Raw genomic sequence first — 11,848 nt, 5'->3', positions numbered from 1 at the left:
CGAGTTCAGCCAGGCGGGGAAGGCTCAGCCAGGAGTTCCAGCTAACTGCCTCAACTTCCCTGGTCAGTGTTTTGATAAATCTTAGAAGTGCCCAGCTGGGCAATTTCATCTTGCTGCAGTTGCTTGGTTTTTTCTTTGGAAGGCTTTGTCTGAGGGGTCATTGTTTCAGCACAGTTTACGGACTGGGAGAACCAGCTGGCTGCCTTGAAGGAGCTTCCCCAGGTGATTTCTGCTGGATATTTAAAGCGCAGGATCTGGTATTTTGCATGATCTCCGCCCCCCAGCCTCATCCTGGATGTTTATTCTTCTACTTTGCTTGTTAAACTTTGAACAAACTCACTCATTCAACACCAAGAGTTATGGTAGATCATTCCAAGGCTCACGTAGCATGCAGTGTCATTTGAACGCTCATGTGTGGGAAAATGAGTGTTCTGAAAAGATCCTAAGCATTGTAAGCTTTACCAATTGAGGTTTTTTTTTAAAAAAAAAAAAAACTAGAATATTCCATTTTACGTATATGGATTTTTGCCTGCATGTGTGTCTGTGTACCACATGCAAGAAGAACCCTTAGAACTGGGGTTCTAGACAATTGTGAGCCACCACATTGGTGCTTGGAATCAAACCTGAGAACCAAATCGCTCTGGAAGAGCGATCAGTCTTCTTAACCGTTGAAGCATTTCTCCGGCTCTGTTCACCAGTTGTTTTTACGTGGCTCAGCATGTGTCTCCCCACCTCATGAAACCGCAGGAGCAATAAGAGGCAGATCTGTTTTCTGGAACTTGTAGTTTCTGTCAGAAATAGGATTCGCAAGCTTGACTAGTTACATAAAGACTGAGAGCCAAGGAAGCAACCAAATTGTTCAGAGTCCAACAGCCAATACCTGTCAAGGTCAAGACTATAATTTGGGCCTCTCAACGAAGCTAATGCCTTTAAGACATAAGCATCTCGGCAGAGCAGGGTTTTACTCTATTTGGGGTCTGCACTCTTTCAGTGTCTCCCCAGATGCTGTGTGACAGATAGATAACACTTCACCCAAAGTTTCTACATCCACCAATGAAAGAGCAAGAAAAAAAAAAAAAAAAACACATTTTTTTTTTTTTCAGTGAGATTTTCTTCAGTGTTAGGAATGAACCCAGGGCACACCCTGACAGCCACCTTGCAAGCAAGGAAAGTGCTCTACCACTGAGCTACACGTCCACCCCCATCTGGATGCGCCTCTCTTTTCTTCTGTGGATATGAGCATTCATGTGTGTGCAGTCCTGTACTGCCTGCGTCCTGACAGGGAGACAGGCACTTTGAGGGAGAGTAAGGAACCCGAGGATCAAATCCCAACCTCTATTGTTGCTAAAGTGTGGATGAGAGGAAGATTCTCTCCGCAAAAGCATGGATGTATATGAGGTTCTAAACTTACTCTCAGCTTGAAACAGCTAGCCTTATTGCTTATTCTTCTTAGATGAGACACAGAGGGAAAAATTACCCTGTCGTGTAGGATAGGCATCGTCACACTGGTGTTGTTAGCGACCAGTTTGTACTTATTTGAATTCCACAAAGGGCTGTAATGAGGGCTGACCTGATCTGAAGGATGCTTACGGGCTAAGACCTGTTCTAAGCAATTTAGTGTTAATTCATAGGTCCACAGGGAAGCTATTTCACGATCACATCCATCTTACAGAGAGGGAAACGGAGTCTCGGAATGAAGTGACTTGTCCAAGAGCATATATATCTAAGAAGGGATAGAGCCAGGACTTGGACTCAAGTGGTCTGTGTCTGGCACCTGTGCTCTGTTCTCGTCTCGTTTGGTTTCCCCTTGGCGCTGGGACTGTGTGTGCATTATTCTCTGCCTCCCCTGTCATCACAGGGAGACAGCAACAGAGCCAGATGGAACTGAGTGGGGAAAGGTGCCGGCTTTAAGTGAACTTTTTCCCTTAGAAGCTTCCAGAACAGATGCTTCAAGTCAACTCTCAGCAACGCCCTAAAGACAACTCAGAAGGCTATGGTGTTTGGGGTGGGTTCAGCCTGAAGGGAACATTTCAGCCCATCAGCTCCTGTCAGTCCCCCCCCCCCAAGTAATAAGGATTCATTGTTCCCCTTGATTCCTAGATCTGTTTGTTGGCTGAAAGAGAAAGACTTACCATAAACCACAGCAGAGGAACCAAAGGTGACAGGAACCATGCATTATCTGGTGGCCCAGTCAACAACGGACACCTATTTACTAGCTTTCCACAGCTGTGCAGGGCCCTCCCCCAACCCCCCAGCTTCCTTTTGTATTACTCACAACCACTGTAAGCAGGAGGAAGGGCTTGTGGGGAAGGGATCCATCTGTCCCCGGAGTGCCTCCGTGGCAGAAAGCCAAAGGGGTCTTAGGACCGCTGAACCTTGCTGCCTGGACAAGAACACTTGGCAGTCCACATAGACAGCTCAGAACCCGGAGCTGACTTAGCCATTCGTGGACCACTTGGCTCAACCAATAAGAAGGGTTCTTTCATGTCCTGACTAGGAGCACTGGTTTCTCAGCCATTTTTTCTAGCTAAGTCCTGTGTACTCTCCGTGTATCTGCCTACTCATGTACTCTTCCCATGAGGGTTTGTCAGTGAGCACCTGTCAGTCCTGGTAATGGATTGGGGATATAATGATACGCAGAGGCAAAGTCAAACAGAAGAAAGTGTGGGCAGAGCAAAATCAGGAATGTTGGCCATCTTGATTTAAAATTTAGATTTTTTTTATTGTGCAATATTATACTTTCAGATTTTTAAAAACTTCACACTGAAGTGTATTTATATTGATTATGGAACCTTTGGAGATCCTCTTTAAATGTTTACCCTCGAGGATAAAACTTCTCTCCCTTCATGTCCATCCTGGTCTTGACTCCACAGGACAGGGCTGAAGTAGCATGACCCTGCAGCCTGGGAAAAGGCCCAGATACAAGGTTAGCCCCTCCTTGCAACAGTCAATTACCAAGAGACAATTTCTGTGGGCAGATTGGATGCCTGATGGAGAATGGATACTGATAATGGGGCGTTTCTGGCTTTCCTCTGGTATATCTGGATGTGTACGTACATGATGAATTTCCACACAGAAGTAGGATATTTTTTTCATGTAAGCGCTTGTGCTTATTTGTGGGGAGGGTGGTTAAGGAACTTGTAAGTCTGAGCAAGACTTGCACTCATGTAGTATATTTGGAATCCGGAGATCAGGGTCAGGCCACTCTTCTCATTTACTATGACATGCCTGCACACGTGTCTGCTAGAGTTCCCTCACCTGGGAAAAAGCAAGTGCACGCTTCACCGAGGAGCCTTTGGCTTGAAGCAGACATTCCAGTACTCTGAGGTCCAGAAATCCTCCCAGAACCTCTACCCTTCCAATGGGCTCAGCAGCTCAGCAGCGATGCCAAGAAGCCTGGCATCCTGGAGATGCTGCCAGCAAGCCACCTAGCATCAGGGTGATGACAGAAGTCTCCTCCAGTGCCTCCCTCTGCCAGGGACCTCTATGGGCTGGGTAGGTGCAGACTTAAAGATGCATCCGGGCAATAGAGGGAGGTGCTTGAGGGGATTCTCTGAGTCCTGCCTGACTCTCAAAGGGGGTTCCCATGACTCAAAATTCTGAGTACTAGGCCAGGACGGGATCATTTTAATGGTGTATGAGAAAACCCTCAGACCTCCTTTCTAGCCATCCATTGTCAGCACTCCAAGGCAGCCATCCATACCACGGAAGGGGCAGGAGGCTGCCAGCGTGATTGTCATTCTGGAGCTCTCAGGGGCCTGTCAATCGAGTCTCTCTCCCATCAATCATGCAGCACATAATTTCTGTAAATGCTGGTGACATGAGGGTGGACAGAATCTCCTCTTTCTTTCTTTCTTTCTTTCTTTCTTTCTTTCTTTCTTTCTTTCTTTCTTTCTTTCTTTCTTTCTCTCCTTTGTTCAATCTTTCTGTTTTTGTCTCCGTCTCTCTATTTTTCTCTCTTTCTGCCAGGGTCTCTCTATATAGTCCTGGCTGTCCAAGAATTCACTATGTAGACCAGGCTGGCCTTGAACTCTCAGAGATTCTCCTGCCTCTGCATCTAGAGTGCTGGGATTAAAGGAGTACACCACTACACCTGACTCTTCAAAAATATATTTTTTTTAATTTATGTGTATATAGGTCTGTGTGTGAGTGCAGGTGCCTGTGGGGGTCAAAAGAGGACATTGGATTCCCTGAAACTGAAGTTATGAGCCACCCAGCATGTGTGATGGGAATCAAACTCAGGTTTTCTGCCACAGCATCAGGCACTCGTGACCATGGAGCCACTGTTCCAGACCCATGTTTACCTATTTCATACTGTTTCTCCTTACAGCCTCTCTGGGCAAGCATATCATCATCAAACAAAGTCAATGACATTGAGGGACCAGTTAATTGCTCGCCAGCTGCAAATGGAGCTGAGATTTGCACTGAGGGCCGCCTCCCTTCACAGGGGCATAAGGCTGAAGTTGGGAAAGCAAGCTGAGGGCAAGGGACTGCGGAAGACATGAAGGGACACCGAGATGGGGCTCTCAGGGAAGACACAAGGCATCCAGGTAAATTAGGATTCTGGATAAAGAGGGAGCGATTTCAGGCCATCTAGGTAACTCAGCAGATAAGGACCTGTGCCACCAAGCTTGGTGATCGGAGTTTGGTCCCTGGGAATCACATGGTAGAAGGAAGGAATTGGCTCCTTCAAGATGTCCTTTGACCTCCCCATGTACCCTGTGGCATGTATGTACTCACACCACTACCCACACCCACATAAATAAATAACTAGATAGATAGATGGATAGATAGATAGATAGATAGATAGATAGATAGATAGATAGATAGATAGATGCAATGAAATTTTCTAGAAAAAAAGAACGGCTAATTTATTTCATTATTGATAGTAGTAATAGAGAATAGTAATTGTTATTGTCATAAGTGATACAGTCTCATGTAGCCCAGGCTGGCTTAAATACACAGGAGCAAGCTTACATGGGAAAAGTGGCCTCAAAACCTGGGAGAAACTTGCTGTTGGTCTGAAGCCTGCACTGAGTCTCCCCTTCTCTTTTCTGCATCTAGCAGCCTGACAGGAGGTGCAGGAAAGGCTGCACAGCAGTCGAGACCAGGGACCCTGAAGACAAACTTAATGAGAGTTGAGCTAGTGCGCACCCCACGTCACCTGCGTCATCTGCAAGGAAGGGAGCTATCAGCTGGATGTGGGGTGCTTTCTTTTAGATGTGAGAAGAGGGCTTTGGATTCAGTGTGCAGCTACACTGGCGGATGAGCCTTGACGCCATCACGCTAATGGAAAAGGTCAGATAAAGAAGTACAGATGTAGGATCCTCCCTCCAGGAACTACTTAGAAGAGGCAGGCAGTTCCTAGAGACGGGAAGTGGAGTGGTGGTTGCCAGGAACTGGGAAGAGAGGAGCAATTGGGAATTAGTGTTTTTACAGGGCACAGAATTTAGTGTGTGGCAGCAAAAGAGTCATAAAAAGGAATGGTAAATGATGGTTACACATGATAAGTATTTACCGAATGCCACCAACGTGCTGCATATATCAGTACTGCATTACTACAACAAAGTACCTGAAACAGCTAACTTACATGGATAAAAAGGTTTTGAGGATCACTGCCTTTGAGTTTCAACATCTAAGATTGGGCATGGTTGGAGTCTCTGTTGGTTTTGGCCTCTGGTGAGGACAATGGATTATGGTGGAAGCCTACTGGAGCAAGAGGCCACATATCAAACAAGAGCTTGCAGAAGGAAGATGGGTAGGGCTTCATTCTTTCAGAAAAATCTTCCAAGAAGGTCTACCTCAGGACTTCCTGATAATCCCCCACCCCACCCCACAGGTTCTACTGCCGTCCACAGGATCACCATGCAGACCAAGCCTTCAACGGGCATGGACCCTTGGCAGACGTCCCCAAACCATAGCCGCCCTAAGTACATATTTTTAACCAGGCATGGTGAAGGCATCTAAAGTCCCAGCTATATCCAGTAGGTCAGGGTCAGCCTGGGCAACACAGAAAGATCCAATTTCTTTCTTTCTTTTTTTTTTTTTTAAAGGAATCCTATCCTGTATGTATCTATACGGAGCAATAGAGAAAGCTCCAGATGGGGCCACAGCCAGCTTGCAGCAGGTTGCAGCGACAAGGAGAAATGCAGAGTCACAGAAGCAGCAGATTCTTCCCTGAGGTTGCAGATGCCCGTCCCTGGACCAAGAGCCCAGTGCTAGCCGGGACGAGGGAGGCTGACGCAACTCTGTGAAGGTCACACTGCAGACAGAAGCCAGGGGGGTCTCTAACCTCCACACCAGCTCACTCTTCTGCCTTACAGGGATGGGAGCGCCAGCCTCTGGCTCCCTCACTCCCCTCCACCCCTGCTGCAATGAGCTAATCTCCAAAAAGAGCCTTCAGTCTTCCCAGAAAGATGGTCTATAAATACAGCATCTTCTTGCAAACCAGGACTCCAAGGTGATGGGCAGATCAGCAGACATATCCTGATGGGGAAGGAAGGATCCCAGTGTGCTTAAATTTAGTCCTGGCCATTTAGCTCAGATCCCTGGCTTCCTCAGCTTGATGAAAGAAACCAGTGTGCAGAAGTCTGTACATTGTCTGTGACTCAGGGATCCATCCTCAGTCTCAAGCAGAAGCCTCATAGATTAATGTGGGGTTTATAATGTGAGTAAAAGTTTTTATCTGCACTATTGGTACAACGCCCCCCCTCCCCAGGTCGCTATTTTGGACACTCCATCTCTGCTAAATTCAGGCCAGATATAGTTATCTGCTAATCAGACAAAACCTTACAAGAAAGCATCAGGGCCAGACCAGGTAGGGTGGTGGATCACTTGGTGATGGGTCTCCATCTTCTCTAGTAACAAGGTTCATCAGTTCTCTCCCCCATCATAGCAAAAGCACTTTTAATAACAAAAATTCATAATACCATCTTTACTACGTGCAATGAAGCTCATGCTGCTACAGCACATCTACACATTCATAAAAGCTTCAACTGCAGGAAGGGGAGGGGCAGATAGCTTAACATACTCTGTAGTCAAATGTCCTACATCCAAATGTGAAATGTAGGGGACAGCTACATTTTGGGACACTGCTGTGTGCTGGCACATGCTTCTAATTCCAGTCTAGCAACCGGGGCCTCAAGAGCTGGAGTTCCAGAACAAGGGCTATAGGAAGATCTCCTGTATCAGGCAACAGAGACAAGAAGACCACAGCTTTCACAGATACTCATATGAAGTTACACAGACTCATCTGGAGTTATGAAGGACAAGAAAATTTCATGCTAAAAATTATCTACATTTTTTGACATTTGAAATAGGGGTTAAATAGAAGTGTGTGTGTGTGTGTGTATGAGAGAGAGAGAGCCTCTGTCAGTGTGACACTGTGATTATATTTATATGATTTTTCCAAAATAGTAAATGATTCAAGAGTTTCGAATCAGACCAACGATCGTTTCCCCTCCATTCAAGATCTAGTCAGAAAGTTCAATGCACGGTGACTTGACTTTGAGGCAGATTTGACTCTGTCTCAGATTCACAAGCAAGTGGTTCAGACATGTGACATTCTGAAAGCTGAGCAGAGTGATTCTTCTTCACGAGGACTCGCCCGTCATGCGAAGAGATAGTTGTTTTCCCTGTCTGTCACTGACCATCATTGTCCCCAGTCACTGTGACAAACACACACCTTGCCCAGAGTGCCTGAGGACTCCTTTGAGAACCTAGTGTAACCTGTCTGCAAGCATCTGGCCCTCGCAGAGTGATCTTCTCTTCCTAGCTTCATTTGGACTTCTTTACTTTGGAGCAATGGAAGGAGACAAAACCATTCCATCTTGCTGTGTTGAAAGGGCAGCTGGACAAGCCCACTGTGAGGACATTTCAGGTCATCACACCATTTAACCCACTCTCATCCTTGCCCCTACAGTAACTGAGCATTCTAGAGACATCTTTTTTTTTTTTTTTTTTTTTGCATGTGGTTTCATCAGATCCACTGATGGATTCTGCAAGGCAGCAGGGCAAGGATCCAGGCCATACTGAAGAGCTGACACGCAGAGAGCTCACATGAGACTCCAGGACTTGTCTCCTTGACAGCTTCCCATGCCATATGACCACATGTACTGTGAGGTGGGTGTCATGTAGACACAATGTAGATGTGTCTGCTTTGTTAGATAAGCAGTTTCCAACAACACGGGCTTCCGATGGCTCTCTCCTGCACATCATGCTTAATAAGCGCGTTGCCATTATTTTCCATGAGTAGGCGGACAAATAAATATTTATGAAACGAGTTAGCACCTTCCGATCTTTTATCCTCTCCACAGGATTCTCTCCAGCTCCTGTTGCTTGGTGACAAACACCCACAGCAGCTCACCACTGCCTAAAAGGTTAAGGTATGCCTGTGAATGCTACCTGAATGCCCCTTGGCTTTGATTCCAGAAGGCCATATATTACAGATTGCTTTTTTTTTTTCTTTTCAGCAATACAGCCTTCTACTTCATATAAACACAAAGGTTTAATTTTGGAAAACAGACTTGTAATTTCTTACTGTCAGTTCACAGCACATATCAATGCTTTGGGATTGGATTGAGTGAGACAGACAAGTGCAGTCATCTCTCATTAGTATGCAAATTAGCTCTCAGCCTTAATAAATGGTAAAGTCACATCTGTGCCTGTGCTAGTTTGATTTCTGTTGCTGTGATAAAACAAAACACCACTCTGGCTAAAAGCAATTTAGGGGAAGACAGGGTTTGTTGGATTTCACTTTCAGGTCACAGTCCTGAGGGAGTTTGGGTAGGTCTCAGTCCATCACTGAGAGAAGCTGGACAGGAGCTTAGGCAGGAGGACCGCGATGCTGGCTCACCCACTCACGTGCTCATATGTAGCTAGCTTTTCTATCCAGCCTAGAATCACCTAGAGATGGTGCCGCCCATCATGAGCTGCGTCCTCCTGCATCAAAACTCACTAGCCAAGTCTAGTCTCCATGTACACCCTCACAGAGAGGTCAGAACCAGGCAGATCCCCAGTGGGGGCTTCCTGCTCAGATAATTCTAGGCTGTGTCAAGTTGACAGTTAAAGCCAGCGAGGGTAATACCAATGGGTCATTTAAAAATAAATGCCCTTAGGAGTTGTTATCAGCAAACGTCTTGTCTGAACACCTGTTTTATCTACCCTTCTCTGAACTGTCTGTGCCACTTGCCACCAGAAGCTCCATTAACTCATTATGAGGCCAAGTAAAATACGCGGAATTCTCAACATTTAACTTCCACATGGACTCAGGAGGCAGGCACTGTTACCAAGCCCGTTTCTATGGAAGAGGAAACTGGGGATTACATATCTTACCTATGACCAGGTATCTCTAGAACGGCACCCTCAAGTCTCTGACTGCTGCTGTCTACCCCTTTGGTCCATGCCCTCAGCCTTCCATTGAGCTGAACCCACACATCACTGGGCCCTTCCGTCCAGAATGTTCCCTCTTCCTCCCAGCTCAGTGCATGTCTTCTGTAACTCTTGTCACCATCTTCTCCTAGTGAATCAGCTTCTCTTCAGCAAGCTGAAATGGAGTCTGATTTTAAGCATCCCAGGTCTCTTTCTAGGCAGAGACTCATATATGTATTCCTAACCCAGCATCCAAGTCCCCACTCACAGTTGGTAGTCCTTAGGCTCTAGTGAGGAGGACTAGCTAGGAAACAACCACTAGGGGGCAGAAACAGCGGCTCTGGAGGTGAATTGCCCTGACTGGGGCAAAGGAAGTGAGGTTTGGACAAGTGAAATGTGTTTATCCAGAAAAAATAAGCAGTGAAGCATATGAAGATCACAGGAGTAAGGCTAGAAAAAACAATTTGGGGGAAGCTCTTGGAGTTTTCAAAACGTTTGAAAACCATGGAGAAATGTAGCATTTTCTTACGGACAGATTCTTATACTTTATAAAATGCTTTCATTTTTAGCTTCTCAAATAGGAATTTACCAACCAACCAACCAAGAAACTCACAACCCATTTGGTATCTTTATGGAAAGCATACATTTATATCTCCAAGAATGGCTGAAAATTATTAACATTCTTTTCTACAGTTCTTACCCTAATTTGGCTACCGATCTTATTTCCCAGTTGCTGCTTATGAACTTAAAATGTTTTAAAGCTAGAATTATCCAGGGCAGGGCTACACAGAGAAGGCTACAGAGGGACACTGTTCAGTGGCCCTATGGGTCTACATTTAAGAATTTATAGGATTTATCTATTGTGAGAGCCAGACAAGAATTTTAAAGGGGGGGGGGGGTGTTTTAGATGAAATCACTCTAGGAGCTTAAGGGGGCCTGGAATCCTTTCCCGAGTAAAAAGAGATTTCAGCAGCACAGAGCCATCTGCCACCCCAAGTGGCTGAATGTAGCGGGCTGCTTTGAGATCCCTACCTGTGAAATCCCACTGCTCCGGGCTATACTCATTCGTGGAGTTTGCTGGAGGAGGAGTTTCTGCATATTTCCTGGGAACCTAGCTACATCTGTGAGGGAAGATGGCGGAGGGCGGAGACCCCGCCCAATACCTTTGCCTAGGGAAGTACCATAGAGCGCAGAAAAAAAGCATCAGCGAATGGCTGGCTTTCTAAGGAGGCAGGGTGAGGGGGAAAGGCCCCACAGATGATAAAGTCACCAGATCCCAGATGTTGTATTCAAGGCAGGAGGCTCTGGGTAATCCAAAGTCGCTCCTAATGATGGAGTGGGGTTTAGGCTTTTCTGTAGCCCAGAAAGCACAAGCCTGTCTTGTGCATTCAGGCCTGCTCAGGAGAGAGCCTCGCTTTCACCTGCTTTCCTCCCAGCCAGTCTCTGTTGGTTCAGAGTCGGGGACTGGAGAGAGGGAAGACAGCAGCCACAATCTCCCTTCCTCCTTGCCTCTGGGGAAGGAGCCTTACTATAAATGAAGATCAGTGTGTGTCGCTGCACTGGTACCTGTATCGTTTCTGACGTGCCACAGCGTTTTGCAGCTTGAGAGGACTCCACAGCTCTGCAGCTAGCCATGAGGGGACAGACAATTCCTCAGGCTGCCTACTTTTGCATCCAGAGACACTAAGCTCGCTGACCGAATTTAAAAAGAGCAACGAGGGATAGAAATAAAATTGCTCTGCAATTGCACCCTTCAGCTGTGCTTGCCCGTGTACTAAATTTGTTTTGTGTATGGAAGGCTGGGAAAGCTGTGACATCTGAGCCGCAATGGCCCTTGGGAGGGGAGATTACAAGTGGAGATTATTTCTTAATTTCTCCGGGCTTTAGCCAGCTTGTTGACAAATCACCCGAGATAAATCAACTTAAAAGGAGAAAGGTATACTTTGACAGAGGCTTCAGCCCATCACACACTATGGGAGAAGCGTGTGGATAGGGTCTGCTCCCTTTGTGGTGGCTGGGAAGCAAAGAGGATGAATGCAACATTCCCTTCAAAGGTACAACCCTCAATCCTGAACGTTCTCACCCATCGAGACCCCCATCTTTTTATACTAGAGACAGAACCCAGGGTCTTGTGGATGCTACGCAAGTGTCTACCACGAAGTCACCTTTCCAGCGTAGCTCTCATCTCTTGAAGACGTCACCACCCCCCCAGTGGTGCCACAGGCCGGTGAGCAAACCTTTAGCAGAGCTGCCTTGGGGGGACATGTAAGATTCGAGCCATAATGATGGAGCTTTCTAAATTTTTGACCAAGGTCATGTCTTAATTTTATAATCAGGACGGTGGTGTAGTGGGGTGGTGCTGGGGTGCTGGGGATCTGGCTTAGTGGTGAAGAGTACTGGCTGCCCTTCCAGAGGAAGGGGAACCATGGTGGCTCACGGCTGTCTGTTACTCCTCTTCCAGGGAATATAATGCCATCTT

This window comes from Meriones unguiculatus, chromosome 5 (genome assembly GCF_030254825.1).
Source record: "Meriones unguiculatus strain TT.TT164.6M chromosome 5, Bangor_MerUng_6.1, whole genome shotgun sequence".
NCBI lineage: Eukaryota > Metazoa > Chordata > Mammalia > Rodentia > Muridae > Meriones > Meriones unguiculatus.
The sequence above is the reverse complement of the archived record's forward strand: the minus strand, read 5'-3'. Positions refer to the sequence as shown.